At 29.5% G+C, this 24,866-nt stretch overlaps 1 long non-coding RNA gene across 1 annotated transcript in view; it reads left to right on the top strand.

The window, feature by feature from the left end:
- The first annotated feature begins 9,706 nt into the window (after positions 1-9,706).
- Positions 9,707-24,866, top strand: part of LOC129945018 (uncharacterized) — a 111,900-nt gene continuing 96,740 nt past the window's right edge. Inside the window, exon 1 of the long non-coding RNA XR_008781488.1 lies at positions 9,707-11,530. This is a non-coding gene — a long non-coding RNA (uncharacterized LOC129945018). The remainder of the gene's footprint in view (positions 11,531-24,866) is intronic.

Genomic DNA, 24,866 nt, shown 5'->3' with positions numbered 1-24,866 from the left:
AAATTAGTGCTTTTAGCAACAAAGTTTAAGAAAGTAAAATACAAATTTAGTTTTCATATAAAATAAAAATAAATAATTCAAAATATAATTGGGGTCAATTAACGCAATGCAATTAGTTTTGAATTAAAGGGAATTTCTTCGAAAAAAACAGGTTAAAGGGGTTTGTAGGGGTCATGGGATCAGCCATTTCATACAGTATCGTAAAGTATCATACACAATTTTGACCATACAGTATTTTAAGGGGGAGACATGAATTTTAGGTAATTTTTGAACTGCTTTAGAAAAACGCAAGCAAAAATTTTACCATACATTTTTTTATACATTATTTATTCACATAACAAGCATACAAAAAAAATAAAAAGTAAAAAAAAATAAAAATTCCGTTAGTTATCAGCTGATGGATTGGTGCGTCTCAAAAATTTGGTGCGTGACCATACCCACGATATTAACTCTCCTAGAAATCTGAAATCAAAAACTAGAAAATATTATGAATCTACAATAATGTCGCAATGTCTGGAACTACGGAAAAGTTACAAACATTTTTTTTTACAAAATGGCGACTGACTAAAAAAAAAAATTTACGACTCTTTTGAACATTCTTCGATTTGTTAAAAATAGTAAAAATGAAAATTTGGGGATGGCCGTAGTTCCGGACGTAGACAAGTCCCTAAAGAAGACTCTCTTAAGATTTCAAGTAGATCGGTTCGGCAGAACCTGAGAAATCGTGGGTATCAGATTCAAACAGACAGTTCTGAGAAAAACGCGTTTAAAATTATGTCTTTTGTTCTATTAGTTGCAGCCCAACCGATTTGGATGGCTGCTCAGCAAAATACTTATTTCTCCGAAAATAATTTGAATTTGGGAAAATCCTCTCGTAGACATATTCTTAAATAGTTAAACTATAAAAATATGAAAAAAAATCGATTTTTTTATTTCTAGACCAGAATACAACCTTAAAATACAGCCTTTCGACCCGCTCCCATTATTGGCAACATTAGGAGTATCAAAGACCTGGCTTAAATACTAAATAAATAATGGAATGATATTTTCTAACTTTTTAGTCATTTTGTCCCACTGTGCAACTAGAGTATAAGCGGAATTGAACAAATTCATGTTGGTATATCTTTAAAACCACAGATATTATTGTGTCTAAATATATATTTTTTTCAATTTTTCAACGATGCTGGCTTTTTGCAAAGTGGTAGGTCAAGATATTTTTGGATGCCATGTCGCGGCTTGACTCAATTTCACAATTTTGGAATGGAAACTAGGCAACCAATGGCAAAGACATCGTCGTCGTCGTAGTCGACTATGGACTGCACGCTATCTCCGAAGCCGAGTGACTCTGACGACCAACGACGACTAGCGACGGGTGTGTGTTATGGCTTGCTTTTGGAGTTGTCTCTATGAATTTGCGAATCATTTAATCAGACGCAGGTGATTTTGTGATTTTGTTGGCAAGTTCATATATGTTTGATTTGCCCTTCAATGATCTTGATGTGGAAGTTGTATCTTAATCTTTTTTCTCTCACCAATTTTTGTTGTTGATTTTTGGTTGAATTGCTACACCAAAATGAGTTTTTCAATGGCCAAGGTTAAAATTATTGACTGATGGAGTACCAGTTTGGAGGTCCAATTTTATGTTATTATGTGTTTCTTCTATCGTTATAACAAATAACAAATAAAACAACAAAAATTATGAAGGTTTGGTGTGAGAGATAGCAGCTATTGTGCACCTTTATGTATAATAATGAATTAAGCGGGTGATCTTAAGGCGATTCAAGAAATAATCAGAAAATAGGAAAGATTTTTGTGGTTTAATTCATTAAAGATACATTCATATGTTTATTTTGTATAGTATAGTTTAGCTTGTGGGTATTTGTTTCTTTTTTTTGTTTTTGTTGTTTTCAAATTTTGACTTTGTGCAAATTAATTGTTTTTTTCTGTTAGATGATGATGATGATGAGAAACCTTCGCAGTGACAGTAAATGCTCATATACCAATTTTATGATAATGTCAAGAGATATCTACAACATTTACATTGAAGATACAGTTTTTATGCTGAAATAATAATTATCTAAGTTAATTTAATCAATATGGAGGGTTTGAAATTATAAAAATTTCTATACATATTTGCAATTGCTACATCTTGCTTATCAGATTTGAGATGTGTACGGCTTCAGCGTCGAGTATTTCTGTGATTATATAAATTGTGGTTCTTTAAATAAATGCAAATTTATAAAGTTTTATATCATAGCTCCATTGATGAAATTGAATTGACGAAATCATAATTTTAACGAATATAATCAGTAAGGTATTAATCAAATTTGTTTTTTACCGACTTGAGAGACTAAAGAGGATGTATTTTAACTTTAAATGTGAATCACTTGAAAATGAAAAACATTCTTTTAGAGTAAGGTCCGATAACTAAATCAGTCTATCAGATGCAGGCCATACAAAACTCTTTTCACTTAATTGGCTAAGGCGCCCAACCCTAAAACGATAAATAATGACATACGTGTATTTCTTTGAACTACAATAATTGTGGGTTTTGTTTATAACAATTGAGATCAAATGTAAACGACAGAGACAAAGACTTCTTCACTGACCATCACTCTATTTGAGGTGACCTTTCCGTCTAAGAATGCAGACAATAAAATTTGGGTACGTTTTTTAAGCTTAGAAAATTTAAAGCTTAAGAATTACAAAATAATCCTGGAAAACTATACAAAACGATTGACCGAAGTGATTTTAACAAATTGATTTAACTTTTATTGCGGAAAGTGAAACATATTAATTCAAAACTGTCTGAAATATTTAACCTGGATATGTGGGTAAATATTTGTCTGATTTTAAATGTTTCTATTCCTCAAAAACTGTAAATCTAGTGTTTGTGTTGGGAATATTTTCCATGTAAATTAAACGAACTTCAGTTCAGTTTCGTTTTATTTGTAGCGCAATTGTTATATTATTTTTAATTTGACAAACAATTTAAAAGATTTAGAAAAACGAAATGCCTTTAAAACTATAACATAATAACAAATTTTTAATGAGATTTTAAGAAAAGAAAATTGATAAATAAATTAATTTAAAACACTGAAATAAAAAAAACCCTCATATAAAACTTAAAAAACTAATATTGTACATAAACCCAAAATATTAGGAAATGACTTCTTATTGTAAGTTTTGAATGAGATCATTTTCTGAAAAAGAACATCTCTCGAAAAAGTTGTCTTGTAGTTTGTTAACAGTGGATTTAATATGATTTACATTAGCTCTTTTGTGGAGTCTTATAGCAACGAGGCAAATTAAGTATTGGTTTAAGGAATTTATTTTGACATACATATATGTAATGTTTTAATGTGAGTCCCTGCGCAATCGAACCATATTGGTGCTTCATAAGTGAGGACTGGCTGAAATATACTTTTACAAATTAATATTTTATTATGTATGCTTAGAAGAGACTTCCTATTGATAAACCAATACAGAATTTTGAAAAGTAAGTTTTTTATCAAGTATACTGCAAAGATATTTACAATTTTCGAAAAATACAATATTGGTGGCATTAATATTGAGTGTGTTTTGTGTGTTTACAACGTACTTTTATCTACAGGTAAATGTGCTAAACAATTTTAAAAGCAACTCAAATATACAAATTTTTTTTTATCTGTATATATTATTCCTTGAACTGTTAGGTTAGGATTGACGGGATGATACAACGGTAGACCGAAAAACATATCACTCGAATCACTGTGGATCCACCGTGTTTCCTAGGGTAGGTTAACGATTTGGTAAGGAAGGCAAAGGAAAGTTAATGAGGACTGATTTTTGCGAAATATTTAAGCGTCCTTAGGTGGCAAATATCGTCATTCTTCTTTTTGCAAGGGTTGGGAATTTTCTGAGAAAGTGGAAGTTGTCCTTTTCCGTCTTCTCGTCTTCGTCTTCAAGATTTAGTGAATAAAATAATTTACTCGATCTATCGGCTTATAGACCATAGCAACAAAGTTTTGATTCGCTCTTGGCCAATTTGTCTGATTTTTTCATTCCTTCAAAGTCAAATTGCAGTGAGCCCCAACAAAGGGTAACTGTATCGATGACTCTGAATGACCGTAGCTCCCTTCGGCACTGTTTAACCACATTTTGACTATGTGATAGTGGCCTATATGGGTTTGATTGCTGCTTGACTGCCAAAAAAATTTCCTTTTGTTTACCAAAGTGTCGTAAGAAAAGTTTTTAGGTGCTTTAGAAACCGCGAGTACTTCTGCTTAAAAGACACTGTAATATTCCGGGAGGTTAACTAATAATTCTAGGGGTTAATACTAATACTCTTGGAGAATTTGTCAATTCCTTGCAGGAGGCAATACCCGTGAAAAAACTTTAGATGGTATTGGCAGGGATCGAAATCAAGACCTCTTTCTAGGGGATAGGATTGTATAAAAAGATAACCTACCCTCTCTTCCGTTATGGAACCATCCGTAAAAACCAATAGATGATTTTTTTTATTATGGATTTGTTTTCTATCCATTCTTCTTCTTAGGTAGCAATTTCTATAAAGGTTATTGGGTTGAGATCTATGTTGGGCTTAAATGATCTGTTTGAGTTAAGGTCAATTTCGAGTTTTTTTTATAAGTCTATTACCGAAAGCATATTTTGTACACTGTATTGGACGTAGTACGCTTTTGGCCGCCAGTTCTTTTACAAAAATATTAAGAGAAGCTAGCGACAGAAATGGGTTGCAATTGGTGTGTGTAGTCCTCATGGTACTAGTAGTACATATACATGCTATTTTTTTAATCTTTGTAATATGTATAAAATTAGTGATATGATAAACTTATAGTTTTATAGATGAGCATCATATGATAGATCACAGATTTTTTGTTAAATATTGTTTTATTTTGAGTAAAATAATGGTTTGGGCTTTCTTGAATTTGACTTCTGAGTATAATACTAATTATTATTAACTTCTAATACGATACTAATGCAATCGGTCAGATTTGTCAAATTTAAAATGTTGACTATTATTGACGTTTCAAGGTCCCTACAGTCGAAATTAAAGATTTTTAGAAAGATGTCTGGAAGATGTCGACTTCAAATAAATTTTGTTATACAGATAATAATCCAGACAGATGCAGAAAGGGCTCTTAAGAAAATTGCGTGTGTGGTTTTTTTACTATAGCAGTTTAAAAAAAAGATTAACATTTTGGTTAACCCTAAATATTTCACGAACTAATGACGCTAGAGACTTGAATTAAAAATTATATTATATATTGTAATGTGATACCAAACTAATATATTTTTGGAAAAAAATCCAATTGAGGTTTTGTTTTTATAAATCAAAAAAAAAAATTAAAAAAAAAAAATAGTCACGCCGAAAATTTTACGAACAAAAAATGATTTTATCTCCAAAACAATTGTGTACAACGAAAAATAACGTTTTAACTGGTAAAATGTTGAGAAAAATCGAATTGACAGTTTTTCGATATACAAAATTAAAACCTAAAAAAACATTACTCAAAGTTGGTAAAAATTGAATTTCGACTCAAATATCTTTTCAAAAATTTGAGATTATGGCTGCGAACTTATTTTAACTTATAAGAAATATTGTTTTAAACATTCAGAACAATTTTTAGAAAAATCGAATTTACAGTTTTTTTTACAAAAAATAAAAACATGAACAAAAAAATTAATAGAAGTTAGTAAAAATTGACTCAAATATTTTTTCAAAACTTTGAGATATTGGCTTTAAGCTAATTTTATCTTTTAAAAAAATATTGTTTTCAACATTTTGTAAAATTTTGCGAAAAATCGAATTGACGGTTTCTTTTACAAAAAAAACCTAACAAAAAACAATACAAAAACTTGGTAAAATTTTACTATGGACATTAAAATAAATATGTATTGTATATACATAGTTAAAAAAAAAATTGTCTATGTGATTTAACTCCAATACGCTGATTTTTTGGCCTTTAAAATACTTTGAGCAGATTTGGATGTTGTCCTGCTGGAGAACACATTTGAGAGGCATGTTCTTGTCTGCATAACGCAGCATCGTATGTTTCATGATATTCACATTCATATTTCATTAAAGTTTACACTCATTTAAATGTTTTGGTCCAACTCAATACCAAGAAAATTTACCCCAAAGTATGATACTGCCTCCACCATTCTTGCCCAATTTTTGGTATTAAGTTCTTTGAAAGGAATCCTTCTAGCGGTTTTCGGCCATCACTTCAATTTTGGCACACTCACATCAAAATGATTTTGGTGACGTTATATTTTTTTCCTTATAACGAACCATTCTTGTGATCCTTCTGTGCAAGTCAGCTTCAACAAATCTTCTACGAAAAGTTTTGGAAGTTATTGGAAGGTGTAGTTTGTTATTTATCTCCCTCCAAGACTTGTTAGCTTCTTATTTTGAGGCTCAAATGATCTTTTAGACTTCACTTCGGGTTGTTTTGATTAGTTTTCCCAGCTATTTTTTGGCTTACAGCGGTCAAATTGCTTTTGCAATCAACTTGAGGGATCTGCTCATTATTTTGGCTATTTCTCTCAAAGATTTTCCCTCACTTCGTAGAACTGAAATGACAGCTTTTTCTTCTAGGGAACAATGCTCACAGCGACCCATGTTTTCCTTAGAATTAATTTTAATATTATTAAAATAATTTAAATTTAATTGCTAAAGTGAACTTATTGTTTTATAAAAAGTAAAACAAAATGTTAAAAACTAATATTTTTGACACTAGTTAAATATTACGGCCTGTGTACCAACGTGTTTCTTTTTTAATGTCCATCAAAAACACAATGTTAACTAAGAAACGTTTCATTTTCAAACAATAAAATATCAAAAAAAAAAACAGGCTGGGATGCGACCCACACTGATAACTTCCCATCCCGTCTGTCGATTTGTCTTGCTTAAAAGTTTGTCTACCAATTTTTACCAAATTTGCGTACTATTTTTTGTAAATTTTATTTTTTATAAAAAAACGGACTGTTAGATGCTTATATAAAAATTACTGAATATCGAAAACAATATTTTCTGTGAAATAAGACAAGTTTGAAGCCAATATTTTAAATTTTTGGAAAGCTATTTGAGTCGAAAGTAAATTATTTATTTTTTGTAAAAAACTGTCCATTCGATTTTTTTCAAAATTGTATCGAATGTTGAAAGCAATATTTCTCATTAGATAAAATTAATTTAAAGCCAATATTTCAAATTTTTGAAAAGATATTTGAGTCGAAAATCAATTTTTACTAATTTTTATTAATTTTGTTTAGGTTTTTTTTTTGTTAAAAAACTGTCAATTCGATTTTTCTCAACATTTTTCAGAATATTGGAAACAATATTTCTTATAAGATAAAATAAGTTGAAGCCTAAATTTCAAGTTTTTGAAAAGATATTTGAATCGATATTTAATTTTTACGAACTTTGAGTAATGTTTTTTTAGATTTTTATTTTTTATAAAAAAACTGTCAATTCGATTTTTCTCAAAATTTTATCAGATGTCAAAAACATTATTTTTCGTTGCACAAAATTGTTTTGGAGATGAAATCATATTTTAGTCGTAAAATTTTGAAGGTGACAATTTTTTTTTGTTCAGTTTTTTTGATTAATAAAAAAAATTGTTAAATGGATTTTTTTCAAAAAATATACTTCTCTGATATCACGTTACAATATGTTATATAGAATTTAATTCAAGTCTCTAGCGTTTTTGGTTCGTAAAATATTTAAGGTTAACCAAAATTTTCAATTTTTTTGAAACTGCTATGGTTAAAAAACCAATTTTCCTGAGAGCCCTTTCTGCATCTTTCTGCCTTATTATCTGTATAACAAAATTTATTTTAAATCGATATCTCTTCTGGTTCTTGAGCTTTGGACGACATAATAAACGTCGCGTACACACGCTCTCAAATACACCTTTCTAAAAATCTTTTATTTCGACTCTAAGGACCTTGAAACGTCGAGAAATGTCAAAATTTTCAATTTGAAAAATCGGACCCATTACAATAATTTCCTATGGGAAGTTAAAAACCATTTTATTTTGCATAAGAATCTTTTTTTTTTAACTGCTTCTAATGGCTGTTGTTGTTTAAATTTGGTTTTACTCTTAGTAAATGTCTCTGTGTCTATTTTAATGTCCATATCTGTATGTCCATTTTGGTACACCGAGGCGTATACGCACTTTTTCTTTTAATTTAAAAGAATGTTCACTCGAAAGTTCACCAAATCTTTCAGTTTGACAGACATAGTCCCTAAAAAATATCTGTGAAAGTGAATAAGATACTTTAAAAAAATGTCAATTTTCATTAAAAGACACAGTTGGAATACAATTTTACTAAAACTTCAAATTAACCTATCAAAGATTGTTATACATGGAATCCCTTTGAATAATTCGATCTAAATTACTAATTACTAATTTCCCCCCTTTCCTTACACAAGACAAATCAGTGAAGGTACATACATAGGTCTTTTCTAAAAATTAAAAAAAGGTTAAAAACCGCTCTAAATTATTCAAATTGACTTCTTAAAAGAAAATTCATTCCTGAAAGTATAAAACCTCAACAATACACCCACCAAATGTTTCGTTCAGCAGTAAAATCGAGTGAATGGGAATTCCAAACCACTTTCATCGCTCAAGTTCGCTGACGAAAAGAAAATATAAAAATGAAAAACGAAAAGAGAGAAACAAAAGTTATTTGCACATAAATAGCAATAATTTGTTATACAATATTAACCAACAACAACAAAACACTCTTTTTCTTACTTCATTTTCTTCCCCTTTTTTAACAACAACAACAAATAAAAAGTTAAAAAAAAAAAGTAAAAACAAAAACAATCACATCCATAGCAATTACTTCGCTTAGCAGTCCCGTCCGCGTATAAAGTGTGTGTTGTGTGCATCCTATAGAGATGCATCTGTACAGTACAAGTACAGAGGCTTGCTTTAGCAACCATCCAACCAACCAACGAAACAACTAACTAAACAGCAAAAACAACAACCGCAATATGAAAAGGGAAGGAAGAATCAGCAGCCAAAGACAAGCAACAAAAAACATATACACCAACCAACCATAGGTTAGTAGCCGATCAAATAAACAAACGAACGAACTTTGCAGAAGTTAAAGACCTCTCGCCAGTCGCCAAATGTATATAAAAATCTGTTGTCGTCGATGATGATGATGATGATGATGATGACGACGACGACACGAACGACCGAGCGGTAGATGAGGTGGCTCAGGCAAGCTGACGCGATATTAGGTATTTTCAGTTTTCTCGGTTCTGAATCTGATTGTTGCCTTTTCGTCTTTCCATTTCAATGCAACATGATGCTGCAACAAATAAGAGAACATCGATAATCCCCCTTTCAAACACCAAACTTGATGCAATAAATTCATGCAAAACACTGCTAAAGCTAATGCTAAACCAAAACTAATGCACTCTCTGTTAACTATACGAATCGCCAAATGCCTCCCAACGTCCCACAACAGTCTCACTGAGCTACGGAGCTAAAGCTTTTGAGTCGAATGAGAAAGTAAAGCAAAACTAAACAGAAACTTTTCCGAACCATTGCAGAGCACAGCAATTTTCCTCATTTTCCATCATCCTCATCCCACTTTACTGCTTAGTAGTGGCCATATTCCCATTCCCACCATTCCATTGGGGAGCACCACACCGACACCAGCTCATCAAATGAACTTTTTAAGAGAGTAGCGGAATTATCTATCGCTTTATCTAAGACCCACAGTGATTTTTCGCAAAATGTGTTCGATATGCGATGTTGTCGTCATCGTCGTCATCGTATAGTGAAACGGAGAGGTGGTGGTAAGGTAGTGTCCGTACCGTACTACGCTCATTTTCACATAATCTCTTCATACGTGTGTGAGCTGTGAGCAACGAGCAGCGAGCTCTGGCATATTCACTGACTCGCTACGACTACGGGCTACGTACAACGAACGTCCAAACGAAACGATTTGTAAATGAATACGATGATAGCTGCTGCTGCTCTGCCTCTGCTGCTGTTGTAGCTGTTCATGTTCTTCAACTACGCTTTGTACAGCGAACTTAAAATTTGTACATTTTAAGCTTCAGTCAGACAGTGACTTTTGCAACAAACGGTTCGGCGTGAGCTTGCGGGCAACATTTTTTTCTTCGTTTATTTTCTTCGTTGAATTTTGTTGAGTTTTCTCGCATTGGATTTTTATATACATCACATATAATCTGTTTTTTATTTCATCAAAACAAACAACAAAATAAAAACAAACAAAATTTAATAAAACAAAAAACGCGAATATTAAACGTTTTTGGTGAAACAGTTATTTCGGTGTTCGTTCGCAAAAAAATTGAGCGAGCGAGCGAGCGGGCGGGTCGCTCTTCTTATATCTATCGTAATTGCCATCGGGCGAAGGACGAGATTTTGTTCGACCGACCGAACTACCGAACGAACGATCGAACGTTTGATTTGAAACAAACGTTTAGAGTGGTTTTAAAAGTGATTTTTAACGGACTTTTTTCTTTTGTATATATTTTTGGCACAAGGAAGTGTGTTTATTTTTGGCGCCAAACAACAGAATACAGAAAAATAAAATTAAAGATTAATTAAATAAAATAAATAATAAAACAAAAAGAATATAAAACAAAACCTAGTGAATGTCAATGGCAACATTCAAGTGATTCAAGGCTTATTTTTTAATCAACATTTTGGTTGTCATTGAACTACATTATCCGAATAATAAAAAAAATCGAAAAATCGAAATCGTGCGTCGTCGTGTGATTTGTGACAATATTAACGGTAATTATTATTGATTTTGTGACAGCTCTCTTTTTTGTATATGGTAAAAAACAAAAATGTCGTCTTCCGGAGGATAATTATTGTTTAAAACTGGAAGAATTGTTATCGATGTTTTAATATTTTTGATTTTTTGAATATATTCAACATTTTCGTTGTATGAAATGATAATGCATCAAGGCTGATGTCAAATAAAGTGTAAATTACCAAAAAAGTGTTGTATAAATAAAAATTAAAATCATAAGAAATAAAAAGAAAAAAAAAACAAAACCCCACTTGAGGGAGGGGGGAAAAATAAAATAAAATAAAATAAAATAAAATAACCCAGGAAAGTTTTGTTTTCACTTTCATTGGTTTTTTTTTGTTAAATAAGTTTTGTGGCGTTTGAATTGCAATTTTTAAGTTCAAAGTGAAACAGTGAACAAATTTTATGAAATATCAGAAATAGTTTACTTTTTTCCTCTGTGTGTTTCATTAAACGCAAAAACAATTGCGTTGAAATAAAATTTTATATATTTACTGTGGATTATTCGTATCGTGCGTCGTTGGCGTCGTGCGGGGATTATTTTTGTTCTCACATATAGAACATCTCGTTTTTAAAAATTTATGATTTTATCATAAGTTTAGAGTGCATTTTTTTGAGAAAAACAAATAACGGAGGATTTATTTGAAGGATTACTCTTTTATTTGACATTATTTGGATTATAAACATTTTGTGGATATATATTTTGTTGGTGTTCATAGAGGTAAGTTTTTGTTTTCTCAAAATTGGAAATTATTACCTGGCAATGCTTTTTTTTACTTCACAATATATTTTAAATGTTTTTAAAACGTTTTTGAATGATAATTCATTCATATATGTATAAAGATAAGAAAAAAGTACAAAATACTTAAAAACTTGATGCGTAAATGATATAATATCTATTATGAGGAAAAATATGTTTCTCACATTTCGACGCCATATTGTTTTGAGTGAATTAAATACACGTCATAACTCAAAAAAGTAATTTTCCTACGATCTTAAAAAAAATCCATGAATTTTGACTAAACTAAAATATTATTGTAAGATTTTCATACACTTTTGCTTCAAAGCTACTGTAGAGTTTTTGGGTACCTAGAATAACATAAAAAGTAAAATTTAATTTTGTTTGTCACAAGAGTAGTTAAACAAGAAACCAAATATAAGAAATTTGAATTTTTTGATCTTTTTTAGTTTAGAAATACTAAGGTAAATATGTGATCAATTTAAATGTTTTAGTTCTTGAGTTCAGTGCTCTCCTCCAAAAATTTAATCAAATCAATTTTGATTAATTACAGTAAGTAATTTTTAAATATTGTATCTCTCAGATTTTTAAAAATTAATTTCCGTAGTAGGATTAAGCTTAGCAAAACATTGACAGTTTTAAAATTTAAATTATAAAACACCCCAAAGGCTCCAATGACTCTCAAAAACTTTGAACTTTTTTTGTAAATATAATAAAAAACAACTTAAAAAAAAGTACATCTGTTTTAATTTTAGTAATTTCAATGTAAAATGCCAACCACTTTTAAAAACAGTTGGCAGCACTTTTTTAGGGAATATAGCTACCATACTTAAATACAAAATCTATGCGAGCTTTTGCTTTTTGAGTTATAATTTAATTTGTCAAATTTGATTATATATTTGATTTCATTGAAATAAGTATTTTTACTGAAAACCGTTAGATGGAAAGTCCGTTTTTATCATCTTTTAGTTATGATAAGGTCCTAAATGTTTATGTATTTCCATTAAGTAACATAAAGAAATGGATGCCAATACTTTTTTTTATGTAACTTAATCTAAAATCGAAAATGTTGGGTTTTTAAAACAGAAGACAGAATTATTGTAGTAAATTGGTAAACATTCAAACTTTTTGTTACTAGTCTTTTATTTACTCATCTGTTTTATTTTAATTTGCGTTATAAAGTCAAGACAAGTTGTCACATTCAATTACGTTTACCTAAGTTTGTATAATAAACAAACATTTTAAAGGTTTTTAATTTGAATGATTTTAGTTGGTAGTTGTTCTTGTTAAGGAAAAATATATAAAAAATTACCTATTTCGTACCTTTTTATTTATCAGCTATTTAAATAATAATCAATAACTTACAACATAATTTAAGTTTTAAATTTTAACGATGACAACATGTGAAGTGGCCTTAAACAAAATGGTTTCCTGAAGCATTTGAAAAGTGATCAAACTAAATTCACTTTTAAGCAAAACTAAGATATTATTTATATTTCGTTTGCTTGGAGGTAAAAGCCACTGAGCAACAAATTTTTCAGGAGAGCAAAAATTAGAAAATGATAAACCTTTTAAAATTTCCACTCAATTCCTTTTTTTAAACTAATTTTAAATTATTTTCCCTTTTTGTAAATTAACACTTCAATCATACGATTTATTTTAGTATATTTGAATGGAGTTGAGTATTCTACCAGAAGGGGGTATGATTTTTGCAAAAAGCATGATACATATGTAGATGTCAATTTTACTTTGAAATTAAGTAAGTTAAAATGTACAAGACCAACGTCAAGACATTGCTATACCTAAACAGTAATGACAACTTATATGCATTTGTCAAATAAATATTTTAAATGTCACAAAAAGCACCAAAATAATTCACATTTAATGTTTTTAATAACTACTAAGATCGAACTAGTAGCAAAACGGTTAGAGAAGATGTTTATTTTTTTTTTAACTTTAACTTTTTTAAAAAGTTTTTTAATTGAAAAATCAATATAATTATTAGGTCCTTTGAGAATTAGAGCCTAATGAAACTCTCAACCATTCCAATGTGTAAGTACTGTTGTTAGGGATGGAGGGGACCTACATTTTCAAACAGAATCCGAACGGCGAATTTAAGAAAGTTATTTTCATGATATGAATTACTCTTTGAGGATTTCTTAATTCCTGGCAGGCGCAGGCAGGGTTTCAACCCAAGACCTCTGACCTGACAGTCCAACGCACTATCTATCATGCCTGGGATACTACAACAAATAAACTACAATGTGTGAAATTAGGAAAGTAAAGATATGATTTGAATTTAGATACATGCACACTGGTTTGATAGTGATGGTTAGTTAGGTCCCTACCTAAGACATCTGAAGTCTTAATTCACGGGTACTGCCTTTTAAGAGGAATTGACAAATTCTCCAAGAGTTATTCTTGTCATGAAAAGTAAATTCTCAAATTTGCCATTCGGATTCGGCATAAAATTGTAGGTCCCCTCCATCCCTGACAACAGTACTCGGAATGGTTAAGAGTTGTAAGTCACTAGGCCTTATTCTCAATTCTATGTAACCACTTGGGCTCCACGGTTAACTTTTAGTATTCCCAGAATTACGGGTGTTATGCAACCTTATTTATATGAATACCAAGGAAAATTATGACAGACATTATGCGATCCTCGAAAGGTGACATTTTGTTTTGTTTTGTAAAATAAAAGTTTTGTATGAAACAGCGGTAAAGGCCTATAAGCTTTCAATGGCAAATCTCATGCTTATGAGAAACATTTAAACCTCAAAACCACTAGAAGGAGTTATTCGAATATTTAATAAATTCTTTAACAAATTTAAAACCCTTTTAAAAAATGATACTAACCTACAGTCAAATCAACAGTGACATTACGATGGTAGAAAAGTTAAAAATAGTGGGTCCCGCGATTCCGCCTGTCCGCAGCCTAAACCATTGGGTTTAGTCACTTCACACTTGAAAGTTGGGTCAAAAATTTAAATTTACTCAAATGTAGAATTTTATGAAATTTTCTCTAATTTTTTTTCTTAACTTCGGTTCTTTGAATAAAAAAAATTGAACCATATTTCCGTACCTTAATTTTCTCGGGAATTCATGAATTAATTTCAATAATTCTTTACTTGCACAAGTTTTTTTTACTGTCGCAATGATATTATTTCATGATCAAAAATTCAACATTTGTTTTGGATTTTTAAATATAAATATCAATTGTTTTTTCAAAATTCGATATTTCAAAAACGGCTCAACAGCTTTTTACGAAAATCAAATGTAAAATTTATATTAAGTTAGGTTAAGTTAAAGTGGCTGTCTGAGATGGAAACGGACACACTTAGGCCAGTTTAAGGGCCCATTGTGATACCACATGAATCTTGAGGCTTCCTCCTAAGCTCAATAAAACCAGTTTGAGTCCCTTACAAAACGCGAGAGGCTAATTATGCTGATATGATTTAGATCGTTTACAGCATTAAAGAAGAATTCTCCTATGTAATTCTTGAGTTTTTGAGCCATAGCTGGGCATGTATAGAGAAGATGAAGAATTGTTTCCTCCTCGTCCATACAACTTCTGCAAAAGTCATTTGGGAATACGCCTAGTCGTTTTGCGTGCTTTCCTATTAGACAACGTCCGGTTATGACACCTATTATCGAGCTTATATGCGATCTGCGTACAGATAGCAAGCACCTTGAACGTTTTAAAACTAGTGTTGACCAGATGTTTTTTGTGACCTGACACGTGGTGATGTTGCTCCACCTGGGGCTTGCCTTCTTCATAGAGTTTAGCAGAGTTGTAAAGACTGCAGTCTTTTGGGTAATGCATTCAATTAAGGCTCAGTTAATTAACTAATTCTTTGAATGTAAGTTAATACTGCGACTGGGAAATTTAACTGCAAGAAAAACAGTCAGCAATCAGTACATATTTTTTGACTTGGCAGTTAAAAAAAGCAGTTAATTGACTAAAAGTTAATTAACTGCAGTTATTTTAACTGGTTTTAGTCAGTAGAAATTCTTTTGTACTGGTATATTAGAAGTTTTAGTCAGTAAGTCTTTTTACTGCAGTTAATTAACTTTAAGGCAACTCATTTTTTTTTTTAGTATTTTGACTAAGATACTACAGGGATTTTGAAAATAATATGAAATATGTATGAGGTACCTATTCAGTGAGGTAACAATGCTGTCTGGCTCATAACAATGAGGTTTGCTATAGAATGTATGACAAATCTGAACAACATTTTTAAAGGCGTTTTCAAAACGCATGAATATTCAAACTTTTTGAGTATACTCTCAAACAACGTACTCTTTATATAAAGACTAAAAAAAAGTTAATTGACTTAAAGTTAATTCACTGCAGTCAAAAGACTTACTGAACAAAAAATTCTAATACCCCAGTACAAAGAAATTTCTATGGACTAAAAAGACTAAAACCAGTTAAAATAACTGCAGTTAATTAACTTCTAGTCAATTAACTGCTTTTTTAACTGCCAAGTCAGAAAGTAAGTACTAACTGCTGACTGTTTAGTTACAGTTAAAGTACTTTTGTAAGTTAAAAGAAAATCTTATTGGTGACTTAACTGCAGTCCCAAAAAGACTGCAGTTTATACAGCTCTGGAGTTTAGCAACAGTTTACAAGTAGCGATTGGTATGCAAGTATGAGCCAAACGTGGTAGGATGGGCTGCACTGTACCATTCCTGGCGAATTCACCTGCCTTACAGTTACCGAGAATGTCTCTATGGCCTGGCACCCAGCAAAGGTGAATATTATACTGTTGTGCCATCTCCATTAGAGACCATCGACTGTTATAAACTTTGTAGAGACAGAGTCCAGTGATTTGATAGCAGCCCGACTATCTGACAAAATACGGATATCAGATGTTAATATCACGTTTTCTTTAAGCCAGGATAAGACTTCTTTTATCGCCAAAAGTTCCGTATGGAACACGCTACAATGATTGGGACTTAATTTCAGTCGTTCAGAGTTTTTTTATTAACAAAAATTTTATGAATAAAAATTAATTTAAAAAAAAAACGATCTAAAAATTTTCAATGCAAATTAAGAAAAGTTAAGGATTTTTTGAGAAATCAAATGGCATTTAAATTTTTGAAGGCAAATTTGTTTTGCTGCTACATCAATGAATCTTGAATTATAAGTAGGTACTATTTTTTTTTAAACAGAATCTTTGGATACAGGAGCAGGTTCGTGTATTTTTGTTTTTCATATTTTTGAATTTCTGAACTTAATTTTGTATGTTATTTTATTAAAGATAAATTATTATCAAAAATTTAGCTCCCTACATGTTAAGGTACCAAGATATACTCTTAAGTCAAACCACTATTTTTGTCCACACTACGTAAGGAAAAATACCCCAGATACTCATGGTTTTCTTCCATAGATAGGACTTTGGTCCACCCTGTATATTTAAATAAAATTTAATTTTGGAATGTATGTGATATTTTTAAATAAATCAGAAATTGCTAATATAATGATTTATATTATTCCTGGAAAAAAACTACAAAATACTTTTCAGGTTTTACCGAATTCATGTGACTTCCCAAAAGATAACACCAATAAAATTTCTAAAACCTAACTTGAATTATTTTGTACTTTTTCTGATAATTCATATCAAACAAAAGTGTACCCCCCACACGTGAAATATTTTATATATCATTCATTTTGCGACACACTCGTCAGCATTCACCCTAATCTTCAATAAAAATCCTCGACAATAAACTTGCAACATTAATTATTAATTTTGCCTTGTTTTAAATTGAATACATTGCTTAAAACAATAAATTGCATGAAATCATTTTCTTCTTCTACATAATATAGGTGCATTCAAAAATCAGGGTACTAGAACGATGTCAGTGGTGTAAATAAAGTTTCAGACTTAAATAATGCAACCAAAAAGTAACAACAACAAAAAATTATAAATAAATGGGAACAGTTCTTCATAGTCCAAACTTTCATGTCAATCAAAATTTGATGACTTTACTCGAATTTAGAAACAAAATAAAATTAAAAAATAAAAGCAACAAATTCGAGCTTCGTCGCGCGTCCACCAGGGGTTCACTATCAAATTTCGATGAATTCAAATCGATGACATATAAAATAGGTTAAATTATTATTATTATTAAATAGTGTGCCAAAAAAAAGTTTGGTACCAATAAAAAATTAAAGTAGCACAGGCCGAATTTTTTTAAATTTTGGTTATAATTTTTTATAGATGTATTGTATTTTATTTGTTTTATGTATATACATATGTACATATATATAATTTGATTAATATTTGTATTTGCTTTTGTTTTACTAACACAGCAGTTCAGTTCTCAAGGTTACCTGATATGATAGTTTACGTTTAATCTGATTGATACTTTATTTAAATTATTTCTTTTTTTTTGTTTCTTTCTTGTTATGTTTTTATTTTTATTTTTTTGTGTGTTTTTTTGTTTTATTTTTTGATTTGTTGGTCGTCGGAATACCTATGATATATTTTGTTTTCTAAATTCGTAATACCTACATACATAATTGAGATTTCGAAGGTTAGAAATGTGGAGGAATTTTAAAGGTGTTTTATTTAATCACTTAAGCTGCTGTTAAACATTTAATTTTGAGGAGATTTTCATATATATTTTTAAAGTATAATAATATTTATATTATTATTAATAAATTTTGTAACCTTCATTGATATAATGATGGTGGGGTATTTAAATATTTAAAACAAAAAAGACACGACAAATTGACTTTTACCATCGCCATCATTATCATCATCGTAATAATAATAATAAGAATAATAATAATTGGGGTAATATTTTAACGTATTTTATTGTTTGTATGAAAATAAATTCACGAATCATGGAAGTGCAAAGTCAAGGTAGAATTTTTAACTGATTTCAGGGATTTTACTTGATGAGGATGGTTGGTTTCTGTTTGTGGAATGTTGTTAATTGTTGTTTTTTTTTTAAGTTGTTGCTTTCTTTTTATTAGTGACAAAGATGCGAAGGAATTTAATTGTGTTTGAGGACCAAATAAAGCTAAATATAAACATTTTCAGATTGTTTAATTGTTGTCCAGATCATGATAACTTTTTTTTCGAACCAGTTTTGAAAACACAAATTAAGCTACACACTCGGAAGAGTATAAAAGTGAAGTATTGTAATTTTATAAACCTGCAACCGATCTTTAGCTAAGCCATCTGTTTTTTGGCCACCAGTTGTCAAAACCAAAACTTTAAGGAACCCCATCTAAAAAATTACAGTAAAACTTCTTTATAACGAACTTCCTTGTTACGTAATTCTCTGTATAGCAAAGCTATTTTGCTATTAGAGAAGTCATCGACGATTGAAAAAGTTAAAAGGGGAAAAAAGGATGTTGCAGAACAATTTGGCGTATCGTTTTGTACATTGTCGACAATTTTAAAGAATGAATGCAAAATATTAAAGTTTGCCAAAGAAAGTCCAAACAGAAGCCAAAAACAAAAAAATAAGAAAAACTAAATGTAATGCGGTAATGTGGATAAAGCAATGTAAAGGTAGAAATGGCGATCTCAAGGCAACCTAGCCTGAGATCCATTTAGCGCTGTAGTGCGCCGTTTTGATACCAAATAAAAAGCAATGTAAAAATGGGTGCAGATAAACAGGAAAAGAATTTTACCACTCTCGGGCTCTATTATCAAACAAAAATATAATTTGTTTTCTAAATATTTGGGACAGCATAATTTTAAACGCAGTACATGGCTGGTTAAATATATAACACGGTAAGCTACTAAATTACTACACAACGTTTTGTTTTTGATTAAAAAAAAAAACAAATCTATATGTGGGGAAGGGATGATGATAGATGATAGATAGTGTGTCAAAATTGGATTAAAAATACGCTTAATAATTTACTGGATGGATACAGCCCTGAGAATGTTTTTAACGTGGACGAATTGAGTCTTTATTTTAAATGTCTTCCTCAAAAAACACTTGATTTAAAAAAAAAAAGAAGAAAAGTGTCACGGAAGTGGAAGAAAAGCAAGGAGAGAGTCACCTTAATGGTTGGATCAAATATGGCAGATGATGAAAAATTAAAGCTTTTAGTGGTTGGGAAAAGTACAAGAAGCAATTTTTTGTTCCCTTGAAGGTTCCTTTTAAAGAAGTTTTACTGTACGTAAATAAAACGATAGATATTATATACCAATTACCAGACGCAAGTGTGAACATAGGTGTAATTGCTGGTTTTTATAAAGTATTGCATTTTTGTTTTGGGGTTTTAAAAAGAAGGAAAACTCATAAAACTTAATGTGATGTCCCAAAATTTAGCTTTTTTTTTTGAGCACGAATCAAGTGACGGCTGTAAAAAAAGACCAACTCACAAAAGTATTACCAGATTAAAAACCACAAGTCTTTAAAACACCCGCCTTCTTAATAGTATTTGCAAAAAGGACGTATTCTGTCCTTTTTCAATTGACGTTTCATTATTTTATTTTGATTTCACTTGATGGTCGGAAATAGTCAAAATTAGTCACATTTCATTATTTGTAAATCTTTTCTTACAAACATAAAACATCTAATCAAAACCATTTAAAGAAACTATCCCTCACAATATTGTCCTATTAAAAATTATCCAAATGTTGAATTGTAACCTCATTAATTATTTATTAAACAAATAAATCGTTCTGCCTAAATACATTTTTTTTGTATTTTACAAGGTTGTCTGAAACATACATTGAAATGAGTAGGTATGCACAAATTAGAAAAATTGGAATAATTTAAGTAAAAAGCACGCAAATTAAATCTGGTGCGTGCCTTACTAACAAATTTTAATGAACTGGATTTTTTGTTTAGGTTTTTTTATGTATTTGTATATGTTTCGATTAGAATCAGGTGCGTAGATATTAATAAGAGTTAGAAAATTTGTGTTGATGTTATTGTTATTGTACAATTAATTTGCTAGGCACTTTAACCTAACCTAAGGTACTTCATTTTATGCAAGATTTACTTAAAGTAAATATATTGAAAGCTTTAAAATATATAAGAACAAATTGATTCTGAAAATACAATACAAATATAATTCAAAGCTATTTTTGAGAAGTAAATAAATCATAATCAGTTTATTCAAAGTAAAGTTTCGTTAAACTTTAAATTCAGACTTAAAAACTGAACCAAATGAATAAGAAATACCATTTTTTATAAATAAATAAAGAACGAAAAAGAAGTAAAACTAATAAACAAAATTGAAAAATTGATCTTTAGTAAACCCGCTTAAGAAAAACACCCATTATCTAAAATAATTCCGATTGGAATCAACCAATTTCTTTTGAAACCAGTTTGCCTGAAGCATATTTTCAGTAAAAGTTTATATAAAGTTTTCTAGTAAGACATTTCATTAAAAATTTATAGCTTGCTAATTGGGCAGCTGTCACTTTTGAAGTGGTCTTATTTTAATATTTGATAAGTAAGAACTTAAAACTACCCCATTACAAAATTTGTTACACAAGCAAAGAAACAAACGCAGTTATGAGATAAAAGTTGCCAGAATATGTTATTTCTCAATCACACGAAATATTGTGATTTAGTATTTTTAGACATTTTTATTACGGTGCACGTGAAAAATAAGTCTTATAATAATTTTCCATGTAATTGCATTAAAACCTTTAAAATGGAATTTTTGAAGATATCGAGCTTCAATTGTTGGAATTGGCAATGAAAAGGGTATGCGTATGGTGCCACATCAATTTCTATTAATTCTCTTCATAAATTAAATTAATCTCTCGCTTATTTCATTTTTAAAAACTAAATAAAAGCTTCTTATTGGAAACACCCCTGTATTTTGCATTTCTTAAGTGAACAAAATTCAACCAAATAAAACTTATTAAGTATTTGCTTAACTATTTCTTTTCTTCTTTTTTATCACCCTTAAACATTTTTTAATCACTTCATGAAATTTAAATACTTGAATAGGTTTAGAAAGCATTATTCTATGTTAAGTCCCACTTAATAGAATTTTTAAATTCGCTTGAATGAATTTTTGATGATGTTTAACTTAAGCGGGTTTAGCTCAAAAGATCGCTTAGATCAATTTTTCTCTCTTCAATCAGAATTAGTTCCTACATCATTGCAAATAATTTCATAAAATGTCTACTTGGTGGTCGAAAATTTGGTTCACACTTAAACCGTTTGAACATTAAAAAACTCTCAAAATCATTGCTTACGTAGTTTACCTCTAAACCAAACACATGCCACAATAAACATTTAATTCAAAAATATTTTATGTGCGTTCAATGTCTACCGGATTTGTTTTGTATTCTAGGCAGTCCCCTTTTAAAGAGAAATCTTACAAGCTACCACCCTGTCATAAAAACCTACCCAAGTCAAACATAAGAATTTTAAAATTTCATGGCTATTTATATAAAATATAAATAAATGCATTTGTGTAATAAAGAAAACTATGACGAATCAATTGTGTGTAAGAATATATTAAATCAATTAATAACATTACTCTATGACTGTGGGACTTGTTGTTGTTTTTTTTTTTCAATTTTTTTAATGAATTTTATTCATTATAAATTTATATTTAATCACTAATCAGTAAACAACCCTCAAGCGTTATTTTATTTTCTTCCATAAAAATGGAAGAAAAAAAAAACAAAACCTTGCAAAAGAATTGCTTTTATTTCCGCCTTTTTGCAATGACTTATGACTACTTTATTTATACCATGTTTGTATGTATGTTATGTGTGCAAAGTTTTGTTCTCTATGGAATTATGATTCAAAAACTATAATGCAAATGTCCTCATATAATTAACCTTGCAAATTATAGAGATTAAGATGCTTTTTTGAAAAATTTAACAACAAATTAGAGATTAAATTTTGCTTTGCCTATAAATTGCATTCGATTCTGGTTGGATACAATGCTTCTTTTGGTACCAGAAGCCAATTTCCGGTTTGTTTGTTTACCTTCAAAGAAATCCCTCAGAAAGAAAAAGAATAAGTTCAAAAATGTTGCTATTGTATTATAGTATGGAATATGACATAAAAGGTGGCGCTGTGAATGATTTATTAATGAATTCCATATTTATGGAGCAAAATGACAAATTTTTTTCACTAACTGACGATTCATGTTGGCTTAGTATTAAAAAGGTCAAAACTTACAAAAAGAAGATTTGTACAACAATTTTTTATGTTAAGTCAAATCACGCACATTTTGATCTCTTTAAAATTGACGATACAAAAATTGTACACTTGGGCGTATACGTAATTTTTAATTATTTTTTTTGCAGGTCAACAAAGAAACATCAAGGCTTTTTTTTACAAAAATTAAGTATACTAAAAATCTAAATTGTGTCAATTTGTTTATAAAAAAAGATGTAAAAGATTTTACAATACCTGTAACTGCTGGTAAAAAAAACCTTAGTGTTAAGTCTTTTAATGCATCTCCCTAAAAAATAGTCATATTAAATATAAAAATAATATTTCAAAGATCAGTTTTGTCATGATTTGGAAAAGAGGCTGGGATGCGACCCACACTGATAATTTTCCATTCCGTCTGCCGATTTGTCTTGATTAAAAGTTTGTAGGTTTTCGGGTTGGGTTAAAAAAGTTGTCAGTTGAATTATTCTTACAATTTTAAAATTACCAACAATATTTTTCATTTAAAGAAATATTTTAGTTTGAAAATCTAGTTTTGTTAAATAGATTTTTAGTCAAAACAAATTTTTAATTTATTTAAGAGATATCATTAACCTAACATTTGCGTACTATTTTGTTTAGATTTTATTTTTTTATGAAAAAAATCGAACTGTTTTATTTTTATAAAAAAAACTACTGAATATCGAAAAAAAATTTCTGTGGAATAAAAAGAGTTTGAAGACAATATTTTTAATTTTTAAAAAATTTTTCAGTCGTAAGTAAATTTTTACCAAGTTTTAGTATTGTTTTTTTGTAAGGTTTTAATTTTTTATAAAAAAAAACAGTCAATAAGATTTTCCTCAAAATTTTACTGAATGTTGAAAACAATATTTGTTAATAGATAAAAGTGGTTTAAAGCCAATATCTCGAAGTTTTGAAAAGATATTTGAGTCAAAAATCAATTTTAAAAAAACTTTTATTAATTTTTTGTTTAGGTTTTTATTTTTTGTAAAAAAACTCTTAATTCGGTTGTTCTCAAAATTTTGTCGAATGTTGAAAGCAATATTTCTTGAGAGTTGAAATTAAGTCGAAGCCGTAATCTTAAATTTTCAAAAGGTACTTTAGTCGAAAATATATTTTTATTAACTTTTGTTAAATTTTCTTTCAGGTTTTTATTTTTTGTAAGAAGCTGTCAATTTGATTTTTCTCAAATTTTTTCGAATGTTGAAAATAATATTTTTTATAAGTTAAAATTAGTTGAAAGCCATAATCTCAAATTGAAAGATATTTAAGTCGAAATTCAATTTTTATCAACTTTGAGTAATGTTGTTTTAGGCTTTTATTTTTTATAGAAAAACTGTCAATTGGATTTTTTTCAAAATTTTACCAGATGTTAAAAACTTTATTTTTCGTGGCACAAAATTGTTTGGGAGATAAAATCATTTTGTATTCGTAAAATGTTCGAGTTGACAATTTTTTTTCAGTTTTTTTGATTTATAATATGATATGGTAAAGAAATCACCAACACAACTTATTTGAGATCCCTTTCTGCCTTTTTATCTGTATAGCAAAATTTATTTGAAGTCGAACTTTCCGAACGTACGTTCACATGAAAATCTTTTATTTCGAATCTAGGGACATTGAAACGTCGAGAAATGTCAAAATTTTCAACTGACAAATCGGATTGATTACAATAACTTCCTATAGGAATTTAATAAAATGATGTTAAAATCTTATGACTTTTGTTATATGTTTAAATTTAAAGTTCTCAAACCAAGTAAAACTTAAAAACTCTAAAACAAAAATTTCAAATTCAAGATTACGTCTAAAAATTTTGTATTATTTTGTTTTTCTGAATTCCTAGAATTACTCATACGCAGACATTTTTGAGGGTTGTAAGTCACTGGACCCTGGTTCTTCATCTGTTGAATCGCCACAAAATATATTTAATTTAAACAAATTATAAAGTTAACAAAATTGGTTATAAACTTAAGAAGAAGAACCGGTGCTTCAATGTTTTTTTAACTTTTTCTTCGCTATTTTCATAGCTCAATATTTACTCTCGAAAAAGTTTTCATATTTTACGTGGATCTTTAAAACTTCAACTAAAACTACGAGCGATTTAAGGATTTTTTATTTACAATTTTTATACAAAAACGAATTGACTTTAATTATCGTTTGTATCCACTAAATCGATAATATAAGAAAT

Source organism: Eupeodes corollae, chromosome 2, assembly GCF_945859685.1.
Source record: "Eupeodes corollae chromosome 2, idEupCoro1.1, whole genome shotgun sequence".
Taxonomy (NCBI): domain Eukaryota; kingdom Metazoa; phylum Arthropoda; class Insecta; order Diptera; family Syrphidae; genus Eupeodes; species Eupeodes corollae.
The sequence above is the reverse complement of the archived record's forward strand: the minus strand, read 5'-3'. Positions and strand labels throughout refer to the sequence as shown.